At 37.2% G+C, this 21,451-nt stretch overlaps 1 protein-coding gene across 3 annotated transcripts in view; it reads left to right on the top strand.

The window, feature by feature from the left end:
- Positions 1-21,451, top strand: part of GALNTL6 (polypeptide N-acetylgalactosaminyltransferase like 6) — a 465,365-nt gene that overhangs the window by 134,606 nt on the left and 309,308 nt on the right. Inside the window, exon 1 of one of the 3 annotated variants that reach the window (XM_032685195.1) lies at positions 7,676-7,704. The exons of the other annotated variants lie outside the window; for them this stretch is intronic. The gene's annotated coding sequence lies outside the window, so the exon portion shown is untranslated. Of the gene's footprint in view, positions 1-7,675; positions 7,705-21,451 lie in introns of those variants that run through there. 3 annotated transcript variants of the gene reach the window in all.

Raw genomic sequence — 21,451 nt, 5'->3', positions numbered from 1 at the left:
TCTGTAGAAGTTTCTTTTCCATGGAAGAGGTAGGAATTGTTTCTTTTCATTGTTCCTGTCTGTTCCCTGTAAGTCTTTGGAAGATACTAATTTTGCAAGTGTTGAAAGTTGGTGCCTTTTGCATTGTAACATAAGATCTATTGTAAATATAACTTAGCTAAACTGCTAATTTTCAATTAGTTCGTCATCAGGCAGTTTTATAATGGTGCTTTAGTTTGCTGTTTACAGCTTTAGACAGATTCTCTTTTTCTCCATTATTTTTGAGCCCTGAAAACTAGAAACTTTTTATAAATAAGCTTTTGAAAATGAACTGGAATATTTTTTTTAAATGTGAAGGAAGCATTTCATAGTTGATTTAATAAACACAATTAATTTGTTATAGAGGTTTTTTTAAAAGATAAAATGAAAGAGATTTGTGCATTCAAAATCAATACATATGGGACAGTATGTCAGTGGGCATTAATTCAGATCCTGGAAGACAATTTAAGGAAAAAGTGCACTAAGGATGAAAAAAACTGAGTCTTTAAAAGAAAACTGTATCAGTGTTCCAAAGCATGGAGTACAGGTTTCCCAGGAAAGCTATGAAATACCCACCTTTGGAGGTGGTCCTGGGCACCTTGCTCTAGGTGGTACTGCTTGGGCAAGGGTTTGGACTAGATGACCTTCAGAGGTCCCTTCCAACATCAGCCATTCTGTGAATCTGTGATAACCATGTGTTACCTGTATTGCTTAGTGGCTTGATTTTTGGCTGGATAAGGTCCTTGAAAGTGAAAAAGACAGATGCAAAACCCCACCACATTTAATTTTATTTATTTTTAATGACCTAACTTAACCAATATTCATGGCTTTTATTTCCTTTTGCAAGAGTTCAGAGCACATATGAATCTAATTCCACATAAGGAATTAATCTCTCTACTCTCGTCAGTCTTGATTTTCTCAGTGTCTTGCAAGTGAAGCAAATACAACTGCAGCCAGATCTTGGTATAATTTGGAAAAAGATTTAGTTTACTTTACGATTTATTTATTTGGGGAAGTTGCATAGCTCAAGAGAATGGTAATGGGATATATAATCTATCACCGTGAAATAACCAGTGTAAATAAAGTCACCATGATTAGTGATCAGAGCATTTTTGGCATTCCAAGGGATCAGTGAATACCTTTGTGAAATGATATTGGTCTCAGTCCAGTTCACAGAGTTTCAATATTGTTTTTTTATCTCAGGAGGCATCAACTTTTGCTGACAGTTTCTACCAACAGATCAGGGACATGTGCAGTCAGTCTGTTTGAGAGAAGAGTTACAGATGTGATGTTGGTATGTTTTGATGCTGCCTGATGCTGTATCTGTATAAAGTTGGTTGTTTCAGGGTCACCAGGTTAGATGTCTGTGGATTTTGTTTGTTTTTAAAAATAAGTGTGGTACTAATTTTAAGCAAATATTTATAATTTTTAATGATGCCTTATCTTAAGGTCTTCTATTATAACAAATCAATTCAATTGGAAACAATTTAGTTACAACTTTATTGCTAAGAATGTTTAATTGCACGCACAAAGCTGATCAGTATTCCAAGCTTCTCTTTTGTATGGTAAGTATCAGATGTTTTTAAACTCCATGTTGCTGGTTCCACAACTATATACTTTCCAAACAAGATACTGTTTGCATTGGTTTGGACTGTGCACGAAGAGAATTTCAACGGTCAGTGGAAGCTCCTCCATTATGTCTTTCTCCTCATTCTCAATGTTAACATTTATGCCTACTTCCCTGGTCTGTCCCCCCTTTCTTTTTCGTGCTTGACCTTCAGAGGTCTTAGACTGACTTTATTACCACTAAAAAGCTCTAAAATGATCTTAAAAAAATGTTTGATAACCATACTAAAGAGGGTACCTTGAATATTACTTGTACATTTCTTTTTGCATGGTTTGTATCCAAAACATACACAGTATGTGAAGATTTTTCGTATTTCCACCACTGTGTGCTCAAAGAGAAAGAGGAAATAATAGAAATTTTAAAGTTTTTCTGCAGAGATTTTTGTGATGTAAACAAAAAGTGTAAGGTTAATCTCCCTGTATTTTTCTACCCTCTGTGATATACACATAGTCATGTACTTATCAGTTGCACTTCTTAGTTTCTATCTTGTTTTGTACTTTCCTTACACTGACTAATTCTTTGCTAAAGTGTGTTGGCCAATAGAGCTTTCTCCCTAAGTTGATGCAGGCCTATGTAGAAGCAGACAGTTAAAAAAACATTGCTTTGATCACTTTCTTTTAAAAAGAAATTGTCATTAAACTCTGTGTGCCCCAAAGTTCCATAACATCCAGGACAGTAATTTGATTTTTTCAAGCATCCATGCCATTTCATTTTGTGCCAATACAAACTTGCCTTCATACCTGTAATCATAGAACAATAACATGGCTTGGGTTGGAAGGGACCTTAGAGAACAACTAATTCCAACCCCTCTGCCAGGAGCAGGGATGCCTTCCCCTAGACCATGTTGCTCAGAGCTCCATCCAGCCTGATCTTGAACACTTCCAGGGCTGGGGCATCCACAGCTTCTCTGGACAACCTGTACCAGTGTCTCACCACCCTCACAGTAAAGAATTTCTTTCTAATACCTAATCTAAACCTACCTGCTGTCAGTTTAAAGCCATTCCCCCTTGTCCTGTCACCACATTTTCTTGTATACAGTTTCTTTCCAGATTTCTTGTAGTCTCTTTTCAGGTACTGGAAGGCTTAGGTCACTGGAGAATCACCTCCCTCAACCTCCTGGCCACTCTGGTTTTGATGTATCCCGGGCTTTCTGAGCTGTGAGTGCACATTGCTAGGTCGTGTCCAACCTCTGATCCACCAGCACCCCCACGTCCTTCTCAGCAGGGCTGCTCTTGATCTGTTCATCTTCCAGCCTGTGTTGACAGTTGGAGGTGGCTGTAGTATGGGTGATTGACCTTTCTGATTGCGGTGACACCTCCGGTGTAACTGGACCTTCATCCTCTTCATTCTTAGGCTGGCCTGCCAAGTACAAAGCTTCATAGCTGTTGTGCAGAGGCACCTGTAGGGAGTGAGGTGGGTGAAGGATTTCACTTGCCACTCTGAGAATGGACTATTTCATTTGCTCCTTTTTTCGCAGCTGATACCTTCTCCTTGCTGGGGGATGGATGGAAGTTCCTCTTGATCTTGTATTATTTCTGGTGGCTGCTCCTGTCTCAGGGAAACCAGAGCTTGTCTCCCTTTTTGATTCTCTAGTACTGCTTAACCTTTCTACCTCATCCTGTAGCTCTGCTACCAGGCTAAGCAGGTTGTCCATCTGGTCACATATGACATAACTGCTGTCTCCGCTACAATCCAGTGAAAGGCGTAGGCACTCCCTACAGCCTGAAACATGGATGGCCACACATGTTATTGGGAGCTCTGTCAGGATCACTACATCCTTTTTGGCAGTAGATGACTTGGCTCCCTGCTGAATGGATACCATACCTGTGCTCCTCCCAAGAGGACAGTGACACCAATTGAGCTCTGGAGTCAGTAGGGTATCCACACCCTGCCTGCACAAACTGCCTACAGGAACTGTTGCATGCCTGGTCTCTCACGCTCCCTGGGGTTGGCTTATCTATGGATGAGAGTGGATGCTGTCCCTGCTGGCACCACCCACACTACCATCTTCTGGGTCAGAGCTGCCTCTGAGTCCCGACTGCACTGCTTGCTGCTCAAATGTGGCTGATTGGGGCATCTCTCTGTTCTAGTACCAAAGTCTTGCTGGGTAGGAAAGCTCACCTCCTTCCCTTGGTGGGATCCTCAGCTCCAGAGCGTGTTTGTCTGTGTAGATCGCCTCAGAGTCTTCACTAAAGAAGACTTATATTTGAGTAATAAATATACCAACTGTGATAAGTTCAACATTTTTGGGATAAAAGGAAGAAATCATACATACCTGCCAAAACATGTAAGTCTTTATACACAGAACTCAAGTAAATTACAGTAGTTCAAATCTATTGGCACCACAGGTAGAAACGTTAATCCACCTCTCCGTGTAGTACTCTCTCTCCTTGCTGCTATTATCCAATGATACAATTATCCAGATTTTCAATATAGTGTATAGGAGTGAAATAAAGTTTATTTAAGCCATCAAGGCAGACTACTCATAATTTATTTTTTTTTGTGAATTAAGTTACAGCTCATATTTGTGATTCAGTCATTGTAGATTTGAAAAAAGGTATGGTGCTCTTCATTTTCTTAAAGAGTATGTTCACTTCTTTGGAAAGATAAAGCATTTCTTTTAAGTCCTTAATGTGTGACAGTCTTGCAACTGTTTAGCTTTGAAAAGAGAAAGTCAATGCCATGCAAAATGAACTAAAAGGTCCTTGAGAAAAACTTACTGTGTCTTCTTTGCCTAAATAGGATACAGGAACCTGTGGGAATTGCTAGTTTCAAATATCTTCTGTGGATAAACTTCCTTTACATTGCAATAGAGTGCAAAATAATGCCTATTAAAGGGACATTGAAGTGGAATTCATTCCTGATAGTTTTAATTATTTTCTTATTACTCTAATATTGGATTTGAAGAAAAGACTAACTAAAAGGTGAGAGTAATGCTTCAATCTCTCTGTCTACTCACAGTTTTCTAGTGAGCAAAAAAAGGGAAAAGCTGTCAAAGTCATCTTGGTGGCATCTCTTTCTTATATAATTTTAAATAAATTCTCTGTATCAACTAAGTGTACCTAATTAAGATAAAGCAGTTACTATACTTTTGGACATAAACCCCACACTTACGTAAGCCCACACATACAGACAGCCCTCTCCTAATCAATGTCAGAAGCAGGGGAGGATGAAAAGCAAGACAGGTTTTTGTGGTAGTGGAAATAGGATGAGTAATAGCAAGATTACTGTTCAGAGAAACAGATTAAGCTATGGGGGATCAGGCTGTGGGAGACAGAAGCAGCTCTGAGAAAACTCCTCTTTATATTACTTTTATGTATACATAACTACAGTGCAGCTGCATTGCAGATTTTTTTAATGTATAACCTCCAAACTCTAAATATGAAAATAGTCTAAAGTGAAAGGTAAGTCTGAAGGATAAAATCACCTTTAAAAAAGTGTCCATCTAGCAGTATATAGCTTTTCATTCATAAGATAACATAATGATCTAATTTACAACATACACTAGAGTAAAACAGTAAAACGGGTATTGAAATTATGAAGAGCAGTTCTGCTCTTAACAGTTACCAGAGCACAGTTGCACACAATTCACCTACCAAGTGCCTCATGTCTTTTTTTGTACTTTCATCATAACTATTTCTGATCTGCCTTTCAAACTGACCCTTTTGTGGAGTCACATGTTTAATGGACATTGTAGGCATTTCACAAATGAATTACTTTGTCACTGGAGTCTGTGCTACTGTTCTTCTAATATCTGTACTTTTATGTTGTATCCATGGCTGTGAACTACTTGTGTTCTGGAAAGTCTCCATGTTAATAAAACAAAGTGGAGCACAGACTAAGCAATTGAACATCCTACTAAGAAGCACTTTGTGGTGTTGGGAATAGTGTTTTTAATTGAAAAAGGAATGCTGAATAAAAGCTGCAGCTCCGTTTCTTAGAGGTACTTTGAAGTGTCATCTCTAACGTTGTCTTTGAAAAGCCTTAACATCCAGCTTATGAATGTCAGACTTCACCATTACAGCAGGCTCATCTCTGTACACCTTAGTCTTTGTTTGCACTCAGTCATTTGTTGAGGGGTCTTCTAGCCTTATTGGTCTTGTTTTGCTCCTGGTGGTCCATTTGGACTCCATTCTGCAAAGAAACATACCATTTGAAAAGCAAAATGGGATATGTCCCTGTTGCTCTGCTGCTGACATTTATCCAGTTTCCTATCATCAACTCCTGAGTAAATGGCTGTTCAGAGTTAATGGTCATGCTGGTAGGAAACATATTATTCCTGTACATTGGAGCTGTTAAGTGTAGAAAGTTCTTGATGCTTCTGTCACAGATTCCCAGACAGAGAATGTCTGCTACTCATCAAGTTTCTGATCCAAGATGGTTACTATAATTTGCATAGAGGGTTGTAATCATAAATAGCTCTCTTGTATCAAAATCAAATTCATAACCTGAGACACGATATCATGAAAACTCCCATGAAAATTATGCTTCTTTGAATATAGAAAATTAATATTGTAGAACTCAGTTAAGTTGTTGCTTTTGGCAGTGTAGTTTCTGTTATATTTTGTGGCTTTAGTTGTGTGTTGTTTTTTTTATTTTAGGCTTGCCATAGTGCCCAGAAGTCACATTCTTGAAGCATATTTTTCTGTTGTAGGTAGAATAATGGTCCAAGGGCAGCTCTTGTGTCCTGTTGTATAATCTTCAGTAAAAATGATAAAACCTTTGTAATGATGTTATCCTATTTTCTTCTTGTTGTCTACCGTGATGAAATGTTTATAACAATTCTTGACTGTTCATCAAGGCATTAATAACTGATTTTAAGTAATTTTGTTATTGTTGCAGAAAAAGTAATATAACATACTTTACTGCTCATAAGACCCTGCAAGTAGTATTCTTAATAAAATTTGGTAGTCATAACTATTGCAGTAAGCAATCACAGCTCTAATTATAATCCAAAAGCTTTATTTTGTTGTCAGAAGTTGATGTCGTAACACAGAAAATTTTTAGGGTTGAACCGTACTAAGATTACTAAGATCTAAACAATTGCATTAGTAGTCCCTATAACAGATTTACAAATAAGGAAATGATTGAAACTTGTTCATCACAGAAAACCCAGTGTCAAATGAAAAGGGGAGATTTCCCTTCATAATTTATTTGTCTGTCAGTACTCCAGGAAAGCCAAGACCCCTATGCCTGACCAGTCTATCAGTGTCCTGTTGTGGGGACCCTCACTAAACAGTCCTGCTGGATTGACCAACAGCATAAGGGAGACCCCTCAGTGGGTCTTCCCACTTTATTCAAGTGTGTTATCTGCTGCTGGTGAAGGATGCTCCAGTCCCCATGGAGAACTCACACTAACAGTTTGTGGAATAACTTTTAGTGGAATAACTGTTTGTGGAACACTCTTCATTAATAGAAAATTGTGACAGGTTAAGGTTTGAGGGCTGCTGGTGATAGTATCTGACTGCAAAAACAGATTCAAAGCAATACACAGACAAGCTCTAGTGCCCAATAAAAGTATTCAGTGAGCTTAGAGTACGATTCTTGCCCAAAGGCGTACACATGGGGGAGAAGACAGGTTCAGCCCTGACTGATCCCAGCAGTTACAATGGAGTCTTCCCTAACTTTCCTCCCATTGTCAACTTACTTTTATATTATTTCTTTATGTTAAAGTGGAGCTTGAGTGACTATAGTCGTGAACACCTTTGTTACTGATTGGTGTAAAATTTTCTCAGTTTGCTTTTAAAGACACAGTCAAAAAAATACAGGGTGCATGCTCAGTGGGGGGTGGTTGTACCTTGGAGGTGGGTAACTTTGGATTGGAGGTGTGCGTTAATGTTACAGTTAGGCTTTAATGAACCAAGTTCATCCAAAGAGAGAGATTTTGCCACAGTTGGCTCAGCAGCAGGGCATCTTCTCTTATCTCCCTTGGCTGACAGGTGCTGTGCAGTTTATCAGCTGAAAAGTACCATTGAGTTCCCCTCCCTGCAAGGATTTCCACAGAGCCTGGTCATGGTGTCTCTGCTCTGCTCCACTCCCCATTCCATCCCTCTTAGCAAGTACTTACTGTTGTATGGGAAATCGTCGTGGAGCTGCCAACCACATTCCGTCCAGGGAGTAGCAGCTGCATTTTACTCTGTAATTTCCATACTGTTGTGGACAATTATTAACGTCTGTTAGGATGTGAATCTAATTTCTCAGTTTCTTCTAATTTCACCCCTAGCCATCTTTCTACACCCAGTCCAATATCCATTTTCAGTAGGTTTATGGTATCATTGTCTTATTTTATTTGTTATATAATCTCAAAATTACTAAGTCTTTTTTTTTTTCTCAGTTTGATAGACTGACATTTCTTGCTGCTAATGTAAATAGGAATTAGGTGTAAGAGTTTAAACCAGTGCCTTATCCACTACAGGATGGGCTGAAAAGATCAGGGAAAATACCTAGTGAAAGAATCTATCATGAATTTCTAATACTAATATAAGGGAGTTCTTTCTCAGCATAGAGGTCTTGAAACATTGGATTTTGCAGTTCTTACTGTTTTCATTCTAGCAAATGTAACTTTTGAGACTGTCCTGAATTTTTAATATAAAGTTTTTAGATAGAAATATGAAAAACATCTTGATGATCATAAAATCACTTTGAGATAAACAAAGGAGTTTTTAAGTCAAAAGACTCCAACGTGCAAAACTTAGAGGTTCCACAATGCTTACAGAAAGGCATAATTTATTTTCATTACCTAAAATCTGCATTAGATAAAATGGTGTGGGTCATTCAGGAATGTGACAGCTGAGGATAGAAGTATTTTCTCATGAGAGTATAGTAATGCTATCAGAGAAGGAAATAAAGCACCTGCAGAATTCTGATAAAGAAAATGGTGTATATTGATGATTTTAAGTCTATGGGAAAAGCTTGTCTAATCTATCTCAACAGCCACTAAAGCAGCTGAACTCATTATTGAAAGGTTGACCTATCTGCTGTACAGGCTGTTTAGTTCTCTGTCTTTCAGGAATGGTTTTTAAAGGACCATGGATGTGCTCTGTAGCATATGCTTCAGTGTCAGCATCACTGAGTTTTTGGTACAGTGATTATTACCAAAAGACCTAAACCAAAAAAATTCAAGTGCAATTCATCTCCTTCTGTGAAATTCTTCAGACGCTATAAAAAAAAGTTACTCACTATTTGTATTTGCTCTATCTACAGTTCTTATTACAACTACTAATATATGTTATTTACAGTAATGTACATGCAAATAATAATATCAATATGATGGTGTATGAAGCTGGTAAGTTTTTCGTTTAAACTATACTAGAGGTTATTTTGGTCAGGTCAAATTCTGTCAGCCAAACACAATGCATTTTCTCTTGTTATTTACTTGTCTTCTTAGGTATAAGCCTGTGGGAATTTAGTCAGCCTCAAATAGGATCATGACATCTAGGTCTTATCTGGGGATCATATGAATTAAATTAAGACAATTTGAATTACAGTTTCAACTTTGGAATCCACTTGACTAAATATATTTCAATTTTATTTTTCAGATTCCAGTGTAAGTAGTATGATATACAACATCAGAACAGAGCTGAACAAAATTGGTTTTGAAAGGTTAAAATGGTTCATTTTGACACCCCTGACCTCAAGCGCTTTGTTTTATAATTATTTTTTTTCTATTTCAAGCAATCTGGAATTTCTTTTGTATTGTTTCAGGAAGTGAACAGTGGAAAAAATGGGCACCACGTTTACATGCATAGTCATGCTTATTTTCACATCACATCAGTTGGAGTATTCCTACTGATGATGTCAGGAGTAGGAATAAGAATTTCTAGGTCAATGACAGAAAAATCTCAACTGGAAATAACATTTCTGTATGTTCTCTTCTGTACTGTCAGCACATGTAGGGCATATTCTTTTCTCTTCTTTTTTTTTTTTCCCCTTTACTTTCTGGAGCATCCACTGCCTTTGGACTCCACTTTGGAACCTGATCTGCTCATTACTCTTATCACTGTATTTACAGGTGTGGAGTTGCTGAGGGTGTCCCTTCACTTTCTGTGACACTGTTAGCTGCTAGGTCCTGGTGCAGCTGAGAACTAGACAGAATGTCAGTGCTGAAACCTGAACGCATCCAGTGAACTGTATTCTGCTGCATGAATTCACCCTACTTGCAATAATAATTCAAACTGTGCCCTGTTTATACTATATAAAAATAAACTTAAACATCTATGACACAATGAAGGAATATGTTATTTAACCTGTCTGTTTAGACAAAAGCACATACACAGAAATTAAACATGGACATGTAATGCAAAGTGGTAGTGCAATTAATATGTCTTATTGTCAAAGAATATATTTATGATTGCTTGCTATTCTAGAAATACACATTCTTTGCATCAGCAATATTCACACTGTTATCTTTCTGCTCCAGGACTTTTTAGAAGGGCAAGTAATGTCAGGAGAAGGGTTAATGACTTTACGGTGACAGAGGATAAGTTTAGATGAGGTATTAGGAAGAAATTGCTTCTTGTTAGGGTGGTCAGGTACTCAAACAGGTTGCCCAGAGAAATTGTGGATATCCTGTCACTGGAAGTGTTCAAGGCCGGGTTGGATGAGGTTTTGAGCAATCTGGTCTAGTGGAAGGTGTTCCTGCCCATGGCAGAGTGGTTGGAACTAAATGATATTTAAGGTCCTTTCCAACACAAACCATTCTGTGATCTTAGAAAGATCATTTACTTGTCACAATATATAAGATTTTTTAATAACACAGGAAAGCTATTGTACTTCAGTTTAAACTGCAGTGGTGCATCATCTCTTCTTGCTGAACTATATTATGTATTTTATAGTTCCATAAGCATTGATCATGTGTAGATTTTTGTTAGTTTACAATTTAATATGCACCCCTGTAACAAAATCTACAAACACTGAACTTGATACTCTATAACAAGTAATTCACCATAGGCAAAGGTCAGGCATAACTTGCAAAATATTTATCAACACTATATATATTATATATGCATATTATATGTATGTGTAATCCATCTCTGTAACAATCTGAATAATTTATTACATTAGAGTAATGTAGGTCTGTTACATAATACAATTTTTAAAGTAAAAAGATGTTTTAATAAAAAACCACAGTGGTCATGTCAAATAAAGCTTTTGACTATAACCATCATGTTTTAGTAAACATCCTTTGAATTTTGCTCTGTCTTTACATAGTACCAAATCCTCTGAAAGTGAGAGCATAAGTTTAGTCGTCCTGAAGTCTGCACAGGAATCCTGTGCTGCGATAAGCTTTAGACACTCAGAGGTGTTCAAGACAGTTTGGAGGAAGAGCAGGCAGAGAGGACAAGATCTTCTAATTAGGGTGGTCACAGCACAAAGTGGTATTATTAGCAGCTAAGTTATTTACATGGCTCCTGTTTAAAAGCTCCAAATCCGCTCTCTCTCTATTCCTTACTCATTTGCTTGGCACATCTGAAAAGTAAATATAAGTAAATTCTTTTGACTCTAGTTTAATTCAAACAGAAAGAGTGGATTTAACGATATGATGTGATGTAGTGTTGCACAATTATAAGTAAAAGAAACATAGTCTCAGAGCTGAAATTTAACCGAACTTGAGCGAAGACAAAAGTGATAAAAATCAAACTTTGACCAGAACTCCAGAGGCTGTGTGAGGGAAGCAGCAATAGTATATGGCAATTTGAAATTCATAATTCAAAACATGTCCATACGTGTTACAGCCTGGCCTACAACCGTGTGGTCACAGGGCTGTTGGTCTGAAGTGTTCCAAAATCCTCAGCCTAAGGAGAGAAGCATTAGGTGTTTCTGCTCTGAGTTTTTGGCTCTTGTAGTCTTGGGACTCTGGTCCAACATCCTTCCTTTAAACAAGCTGACTGCAATGCTTCAACTCTGAAATCCATGTCTTGGGTCTCCCATGCGTCTATCCAATGGTCCCTCATGCACACGTTCTCTCAGCATTTGACAGCACTCAGGTGTCAAGTTTAACTCGCTTCTAGATACGACAGATAGCAAATAGAATAGGCACAGCAGAGAAACCTTTTAGCAATAGTCGATTTTAAAAACCCTTGGAGAAAGATACTTAAAATATATCCTTACAGTTTAAGTTGAGCATTTGGATTGGGCAGAGAGGGCATCTTGCCTCATTATTTTTCAATATATGACATCAGTAAATGACATATGGTGTCAGTAAAAAACATCCTCTTCCTTTAAAAGGAATCTATTTCCACAAGTTCAGCTGGAAATTCAGCTCTCTTTCCTTAGTCCCACTCATGCCATCTGTGCAAAGAAAATGTACTGCTCCAGGGAACAGATGGAGTCAGTGTGGCTGTACTTTGTTGTGCTGTGGACTTCACATTCTGGATTAGTCACGTTTCTTGAGTAGGGTACTCTTCTGCAGTATAAGATAGCAAGCCCTGTTACGTGAGTTTATTAGATACTCTGCATAAAAGAAAAAGAAATCGATTTCAGAGTACTATTCATCAGTCTCCATTCTGCCCCACCAGAGTTTCTGTTTCTGGATGCATTTGAAATGTCATGGTATCTGCTTCAGTGCTATACCTCTGTCTGTGATCATAATTTTCCTTAGTTTTGCTTTTTAATTATATATCTACCCTGGAAAAACAAAGTCAACAACTGTTCTAAAAATAAAAAAAAAAAAACCACCACTTGCAATTTGGCCTTAAAAATATTTGCAGTCTCATAAAGCACAGTATTCACCATGCAGAAATCAGTTTCAAGAGAGATTTGTGATCAAAAGAGTCCTTTTCAGCTTCTTGAACAAGGATACATACAAAAGTTGTAGGGACAAATGCATAAGGATAGTGTGGATGGTATGACAGATGTAGCATTCATCCCTTGGGTGCAGTTGAAGTTTTTGTGAGAGTTTGCTATAAGACTTGATCGAAATTTGCTGTTTAGAGCAGCCACAAAGGAAATATGAAAAAAACTTTGAAGAGCATGTGAGTCATCAAGACCTACGTTCCAGTACTATTGCTGTCTAGAGAAGACTTAACCTTTCTTATTGCAACTGAGAAATTATTTTATGATAAAATTCTACATCTTCTGAGTTTAGGTTAAGTATTATATTAAATTTAAAACATTAACAAAGATATCTTTTTTTTGTAGAAAAAAATGCATTTATTTTTCAATGGAATAAGCTTTCACCTTTTTTAGAGCAGATGGCTTTATTTTTCTTCTAAGAAAGGTGAAAATAATGTATTGCATATGTTATTGAAATTGAAGTCTATGTAAATGAGTTATTAAATAGCAAATTTTCAAAAGTAAACTTAGAATATGTAAAAATAAATTTCAAAAGACATTTACTTTTTATTCCAAAGTATAACCCATTTAATTTTCCTAATCCTAACCCTCCCTCTTTTAAAATCATACATTCATTATTCTCTGGAATAACTGGGTTTTGACACTTGGAAAATGTTTTTGATGGTACTTGTCTTCTGTAATAATCATAGATGAACACACAAACAGATTTCTGCAGCATGCCAGCGTATTTTAAAATAATGTGTTGTTACTCCATAATTGTTTCTATGTGAAAAATTTAAAAAGCTGATAAAAATTCTAGGTGGCAACTTTGCATGAGAACAGACAGACACAAAACCACTAATAATGTAAAGATAACACTGCTTTCGTACCATCTAAGTAAAATACTTTTTAAGGTGCTTTACAATGTTATATAAAACCATGTTTTCCATGCTGCTTGAATTAAGCTCCAATGCACCAGATGTCTTTTCAGGCAGATCTTTTCTTGCATGTACAGATCCTCTTTGGTAATGATGGTTAACAAAGAAAAATATTTTATTAAATAAATTTGAGTTCTTATGACACCCAATACTCAGCATCACTTCAGAGATGCTCTTTAGCAAAACCTTTTAAGGGTGAAGTCCTTATGTTGAGATCACAGTCACCACTCGTGACACTTCTGTAAGCTATCCAATAAGGTAACAGGCATTCTAATAACCAGTCAACAGCTTACCTGTGACAGCTACTTGTGGGTTATACGTTCTTGAAAAATAGGTCACAGTTTTCCAAAGGCAATTATAATGTCAAATTAAGGTCACAACTTCAATACAGTTGTATACAGACATGTGTCTATTACAATAAGCCATGAGGATTAAGTAGAAAACAATAAGGTGGTATTTAGGATCAATTAGACACCATGAAGATTTTCTTCTGTCTGCATATGTTTTGACTGTATAGTAGTTGTAGTGCTTTAGTATTTGTGATTAAATTGTTGTCATATGACATTTATAGTGCTGGTATTTGATATGGCAAGTAAGAGGAAGGTATCGGAAACACCTTTGACACTTTAATTAAATTCTCTCTACTTTCAGTTAATAAGCGTCCAAGCTATAGTAGTTACATATACGTGATAGACATTGTAGGCTTTATTTCTATGTCTGCAAGGACCGTTTTATAGATTTCATTCTTTTTACGATCTTAGGTAATATTGCGGTGTTTCATGTGTATTTACTGTAGCAGAATTGAAATGTACTAACTGATGATTCAAACCTTGTGAATTACCTGATGTAATGAGAATTTGTTTGTGTGCTACTCAGTGCTCTACTACACACTACAATAATGCTTGTAGTTTCTTCAGCAAGCATTTTGAGGATGTGATGTTACTGAGATTAAAAATGAAATTTAGAAGAGTTACAGCTAATGTATTTATAATTTTTGTCATGAAGTAACTTAACTGTACTTTGCAGATATGAGTTTTAGTATTTTTTATGATTGTTAAATGTAAATGTTAGAATGGAGAAATTGGATGATGGAATGTGACAGCTGATACTTGACTGCGTTGCATTAACACTTTGTCCAAGCAGTGCTTTTATTGCATGTGATTCCCCAAATTATTAACACTTCCATGGTAGCCAGTTGTCACAGAGTGGCCACCATCCTCACTGTGTAGCTCCTGGTCTCCAAAACAAGATGTCTCAATGAAAAACGCCAATATGAATTGACACTTAGGATATTATCATTGCAGAAATTTATGTAGACTAGTTGGTAAGGAACAAAAGAATGGTAGGGATTGTTCTAATGGTTCTCAGTTATAAAAAACCACGTTCCCTTGCCCCAAATTACTCCCAAGCACTTTTCAAAGTGTTAGTGCAGGTATAGCCTGTCACCTTTCGTAGGCTGCAATCCACTCTGTCAGATTATTACCCTTTTTAAAAGCAAAAAATTACATCATTTGTCAGTGCTTTTATGTAGTTCCTCATTTAGTAACATATCTGGTATCTAGACCAGATAGGTGACAGGGTTTTTTTCAACATTGATTTGACTTACATGCAGTGCAAATGATTTTTCTTCATGACTTTCCTTTCCGTTGTTGGTTTTATTTTTACCTTATGCTCCCTTTTCATGACTGAGATATGTTTTGGCAAGCATATTCTGTCATGTCTGGTCTTCCTTTTGCTTTTTAGCAGATAGTACTGCTTGACTGTAGCCTTGTATTTTCCTCAAAGATTGCTGTTTATGGCATTTGTTTTCAGGTATGTTAATTTATTCGAGTGTGTTACAGCCTGAGCAGCATGGTGTTTCTCTTGTAAATGATTCATATTGGGTCCAGAAGTCAGCTGCCTCTGTGGTTTCACCAGAAGTGCTTTGAAGTAGCCCCTAGGTCACTGTAAACTCAGGTGCATTATGAGACACAGAAAATTGACCTCCATCTATTGTTGCCCTGATTTAATTCAGCCCAGGCTTGGTGCATTTCTTAGGTAATGTTTAACAACCAGTTTGAGCAGGTGGTCTGCAATGGGCCCTGCTGGGTGTTGGGTTTATATTGCAGATCCCCATGTAGATGGATGGATAGCTCTCAGGCCTCAAGAGCAACTTTCTGGAGAGAAGTTGTGACCTTTCCTTAGTTTCCAGGCCATAAGGGTGATCCGGTGGTGGTGGTTGGGTGGCTGCAGCTGTTGACTTTTTAGCTGACTTTATGATGTTCTTTCTTCACATTATGTAACAAGTAATTAATACAGTCATTTTTATGCTAAGTATTAATTAGCGTTATGTAAAGATCCCACTTAGTGATTTATATTTCTGTGGATAATGTACCTCTAGTTTTCTGGTGAGTTATGTATTTTTTAAAGGTACTCTCAGGCCTTTTGAACTTGGGAAAGTGAGTAATATTTTCAGTGTAGGACTGATCAGGAGCAGCAAGTACCCAGCTGTAGTGCTGGGCCGCTCCTTAGGGTCTGGTGGCAGGGCACAAGCAGGGCAGTGGATGAGCAGACAGCCTGTGGGTTGAGGACTGGCTTCCAGGCCTGTGGATGGGCCCGATTTGGCAGCAGCAGCCACTCAGGTAAGGTCTGGGTCTCCCCAGCAAGACCCTAGAGGGGGAGCTGCAGCAACCTGACAAGAATATTGTATTAAAAATACCTTATATAATGCAGCTTTTTAATATATTGATTCATTTTAACAACGGTGAAACATTTAAAGATGACTGTAATGTGATTATTTGCCACCAAGTTGCACCTTAGTAACTAAGATACGGTGTTTGTGAAAAATATTTCAGTATAACATTCATAATGATTCCATATTATCTAATTTCTTTTTTGAGAGCCACAGTTTTTCAGATAATGTGAAGTAATTGACAGAAAGAAAAAAGCTATATGTAAATACAAATTCAAATTAAACTCTTCCAAAAGATTTTTTTCTACAGTGAGTTTTCTCTTTCCACGTGTATGTTAGCTAAGGCAGCTGGTGATTGACCCAAGGACGATCCCTCTTTTAAAGAGATGTAGCAAGCATTATTGGATGAAAAAGAAGTTACAGCCAGTTGCTGAAGAAATTGAATGAGTCTTGAGTTGAATAAATTGCTTTAGTTGAATTTCTTATTGAATGAATTGCTTAAGTTGCACTTGCTAGAGATATTGATAGTAGAGGTAGATCAGAGATTATTTTTCATCTCAGAAGAGACTGTTAGCAATAACTGAAGGGGGTTTTACCCCCCATGGTATGAGGAGGACTGGGTTATAGCTTCTCTTGAAGCTCTTAGTTCCTCTTCAGGTCAACTTAAGGAGAACTATTCTCACTCATAGTGAGAATTGTGTGTTGAAATTGGGTGGCAGAAACATTAAAAGCAACTGGTTTTACGTTATTTATGTATGGTGCTAAATACAGATGATCTGACAGATGAGTACCTGAACAGATAAATTACAAGTTCTACCGTAATTAGTATTGAATGGCAGTGAATACAGAGCAGCTTATGAAAATGAAACTGTGGGCACAGGACTGATGCATATTGGCATACCTGGAGGAGTGATGAAGGGGGAGCTGTTGCAATGCCCAAGTGATGCGCTTTCTGTAGGGTTTGCATGTGCAGTGTGGTCTTGATACAAGTAATCAGTGAAATATAGACCTGACCAAGGGTCATACACATATTCTCCAGGAAGAGCAGTGATATGACTCCTTTACTGACAGTGCAGTTTCGAGTCACCACCTTTCTCAGTTCCATGTCTGTATGAAAGAAACACGGGGCGGGGGGAGCAGGAATGCGTGGGTCTAGTTGACTGTGTAAAACCCAACAGGCATGTTTAATGTATAAAAGGATGTGGATGGAGAAAATTGTGTCTTACAAAATTTCCAGACCAATTACAAGAAAAATCAGAAAGCTAAAGGGTTAATTCTGGTTTAAGGACTCTATGTGATATCTTGTTTGAAGACAAATTGAAAACATAAGGCTTTTCTTTCCATATCTTTAGGGACATGCAGGTTTGCCTATTGATCCAGTATTTGTTCAGGCGTCAGCATCTCGATTACTGTCTTGTCTTTCTTGCTGGAATTGACGAAGAACAAGGAGAAGACTACTGCCTTGCCTATGACACATTGTTGTCCCTAATATAAAACATGAAGCATTCTCTTCTTGATTTTAATCTCCAGATGACTTGGAAATTGCCCCAGCTCTTTCATTAGGTCTTGTAATACCGACTCTCATCAGCCCATGGAATTCAGGCGAAACCATGATCTCCCTTTTGTGTAGGTGGCTGAGAGGAGCACAAGGTAAACTCCTATGAAATAATTCCTTAAGAAAAATCTTTTGTTGTGATAACTGATTATTGAATTTAGCACTAGTTAGGGTCACAGTGCACTGAAAACTTAATTTTCCATGCTGAACAGTCCTGTCTCATTGCTTGTATTTCTGTCCTCATCTTCTTAGTCTTTGATTATAAACACATTTGGGCAAAAACTAGGTTTTGCTGCTGAGCACAGCAGGCTTATGATTCTTAACTAGGGATGTTAGGCACTGTCCTATTGAAGGATCTATAATAAAACTTTAATTGCAGCTGTTCTTGATACTGTTGCTAAACCTTTGTCTATGGTAAAAGCTTAATAAGATTTGCTTGCACTCTGAAATTCTATTTTAAAAGAAATTTTCTATTCAATAGATTTCCAGTTAGTATGAATGCAGAGGTGAGGGTGTTTAATTTAGTAGCAAAACTAGATCCTTTTGTTTTCCTTCTGTTAATGTTGTTCATGCTGAGCACAGCTAAAAGCATAACTTCAGTTTATTCCTTCTCCTTCACCCTGACTGAGTTCGATAATTCACCTGCAATTAGAGGTTGAACAGGCTTCACAGCTGTAAACTCAGGGAGGCACATGACTGTGCGCAGGTGGCTCTGGGGGCTCAGATTTTACTGCTCAGAAAATTACTTGGAGGAAAATACTGTCAGAGCTTTGTTTCATTTAGGGTTCATGGTGACCTGATCAACTTTCAGTAAGTGATGGGCTTCTTCAAATGGTTTTTATTCCAAGATCTAACAGTACAGCTACTGATACCGCTCTTTTCAAGGTACACGTATTGGTGACTCTTAATATGGTGGTAGATGCTGTAAAATAATAAAAAGACCTTATTTTATATCTATCTCTAAATATATTTCTGAGATATTTTACAAATTGCAATTGAGCTATTTATATTTCATTATGTTATGTGTGCCAAGGCACTGTGTATCAGACTGATAATGGAACATTTAGAAGTGAAAATTTGCAGTTAAATTTATACTGTTGATAGCATTCAGAATATACTGTGCTAGGCACCATGTGCTTGTAACTCTGATTTTTTACAGAATTACGTCTTTAAAAACAACCTAGAAACACAGTTCTAGTTAATATAAAGTTAGGGAGATCTGTGACTTCCGGTTTTGTATTTTGTCTATGGAACATCTATTACTGAATTTTGCCTCACTATGTTTCTGTCAAATGTACTAGACTATGCCTCCAAGTACTGAATATCTCCCAGGCTGGTTTTTATGTTGTAACCAGAAATTTTTGTCTTCAGGGTGGAGGAAAGGAATATCTGCTTTTATACCTCTTGGAAGGGGTTGTGTGTATGAATAAAAAATAGAGGAAAAAAGGTAAATTACCAATGCACAAAAAAATAAGCTGTTGCTTGGTTGGCCTATGATATTTTGCTTTTCTATTTATTTGTAGATATTTCTTTCCTTGTATTTTGTGTATGCTGTCATGCAATCAGGGAATAATACTTTATCTCTTTGTGTAATCCCTGTGTGTCTTGGTTTTTTAATTACTACGTTTATAGCTGTAGACACTGAAGTCTCCAGAACAGGAGTCATGGGAGGAACAAGAGAGATCTGAATGCAGCTATTACTATGATTTTTGTTTGTGCTTATGAATTCTTCAGTTGAAGGTTTGGCATCTTGCTCTACAAGTTATTCTCAAGTCACCTAAGAAATGTCTGTGGGCTCTCAGTTTGAATATTATACATGAACAGAACTATGTATTTAATTACTTCCCATTTCTTCATGTTTTACATGAAAATTCTGCTTCTGGAAATGCATATACATTTCTTAATAGTCCCTTTAAAATCAAGTTTACTTGAATCTCTCTTTTTCGTCTATTGTATGTTCTGGTTTTATGGTAGTTCTGTGGTTTTGACCTTTATTAACTTCCCTTGTGAACTTTCTTTCTCTGTATACGATCTAAGTCATAGCTCTCTGATGTTTCACTAATGTCTTTTTGTACCTGAGACCTCATTAATGTTTAATATTCATAGATGAAAAGCAAAATTTAATGTCTCCATGGATTCTAATACATATTAAACTGACAATTTAATGTGTTTCCTTTTTGACTCCTCCCCAAATCCAAGACATTTTAAAGTTCAGGGTTTTTTGAGTATTGAAATATCCAGCTAAGAGAAAAAGGGGACTAATAATATTAATCTCTGTAATTGTAACAGTCATCAGTAAAAAGTCGTTTTTTAAAAAAGAGCTACTTTATGGTGCTAGCTGTGATAATAAAATTTTTTTGTCTGTGTCTACATGGTAGTAGTGGCCCTGCTTGTAGAGAGAACTCATCTTTAAGGGAGCCCTGGAGTTTGCCTTAAAGCCATTGAAGCATAGCTGGATATCAGATCTACTGGGGAATATAAGGATACTGAGTTCAGCCAAGGTAGTGTGAAGGGAATAAGAGCATTTTATGTTTATGCATAGAGACTTTGCAAAGACAGAATGGATACACTCCTAAGCTCTTAGCCAGAAGGCCTGGTGAAAGCCAACCTGCAGGCAGACGTGGACCTGCTGGGATGAAAGCCTCCACAAGGGCCAGGGTTAACTGGTACCACAGCTGTGACCCAGCAGGAGGCTGGCAGGAAGGTCTGTTGCCTTGAGTTTACTGGAAACCTGCCCTCAGAGAGGGGGGCATTATTGAAAGGGTCAGTAAGACCTTGCTGCAGCACCTTTTCTCAAGGGCGAGGGCTATGGAAAGTGCAGTACCATTTCTCTGCTATGGTTTTTGTGCAATTTAAAGGCTCTTGAGCACAAACTTTGCATTAATTTCTCAGTGCAATGCCACAGGAAGATCTAAAGTACAAGATGTTTATATATAGTAACTAACACTAACATTTTCAAATTTAAAAGCTGACATCATTATGAGCTGTGGGTACCGATGAAAATTAGGCTGCCTGTACTAATATATGAAAACACAAACTCCCTAGCTTTGGACATGGGATGGGTTCTAGTTCTTAGAAGACTGAAGGTCTTATTTAATTAGCTCAAGTAGTGAACTTGATCTGGAAAATAATTGTTATCTTGCATTTTAAGGAAGACTTATTCGCAATCTGAAAAAATAGTCTGTGGCAAAGATGGATAGAGAGTCTTCTGCCAAAAGAGCTATGATAATTAATTTTAATGCTCATCCTGGTTTGTTGTGGGTGTTTTTAAATAAGGATTTTATGTTTAAAAACTTTTCACATCAATCGGTGTTTATATCAATTTGGTGTTTATATACTACTGGGGAAAAAAAAAAAAAATCTGAGAAAAATTGAAGGTCAAATCTTTAAAGCTACGTTTGAGTTACAGGAGCTTATCCTGTTCAATGATGTGTAACCTTCAATTGCTACCAAAAGAGTGGGAGACAAGAAATTAGAAATTAAAACTCAGTGTATCAATCAAAGCTTACTTTCATCTTTCTTTAATATGCTATTCACATTCTGGCTGTTGATAAAATTAGATTTAACTAATCAGAGTACTCCTTTTAGTGAAATATACTGTGATTGGTTTTTTAATTGAAAACTATTGGCATAAAATGGAAAGGTCATCTTAAATGGCATTGGGCATAGGAGGTCATTATTTTGTCCAATATCAATATTTTTGGTTCAGAGGGAAAAAAAATGAAGTCATTGTTTGAATTTGAACCTCTTATAAATCTTTCCTCCTTCCGTTCCTGTTCCTGTTTTCCCACCTGGGGATGACTTTCTTTGCATATGTGAATTCTTTAAATATGCTCTCACTGCTATGGGAAAATCTGGCATTGATTCAA

The sequence above is a fragment of the Chiroxiphia lanceolata genome, chromosome 4 (genome assembly GCF_009829145.1).
Source record: "Chiroxiphia lanceolata isolate bChiLan1 chromosome 4, bChiLan1.pri, whole genome shotgun sequence".
NCBI lineage: Eukaryota > Metazoa > Chordata > Aves > Passeriformes > Pipridae > Chiroxiphia > Chiroxiphia lanceolata.
The sequence above is the reverse complement of the archived record's forward strand: the minus strand, read 5'-3'. Positions and strand labels throughout refer to the sequence as shown.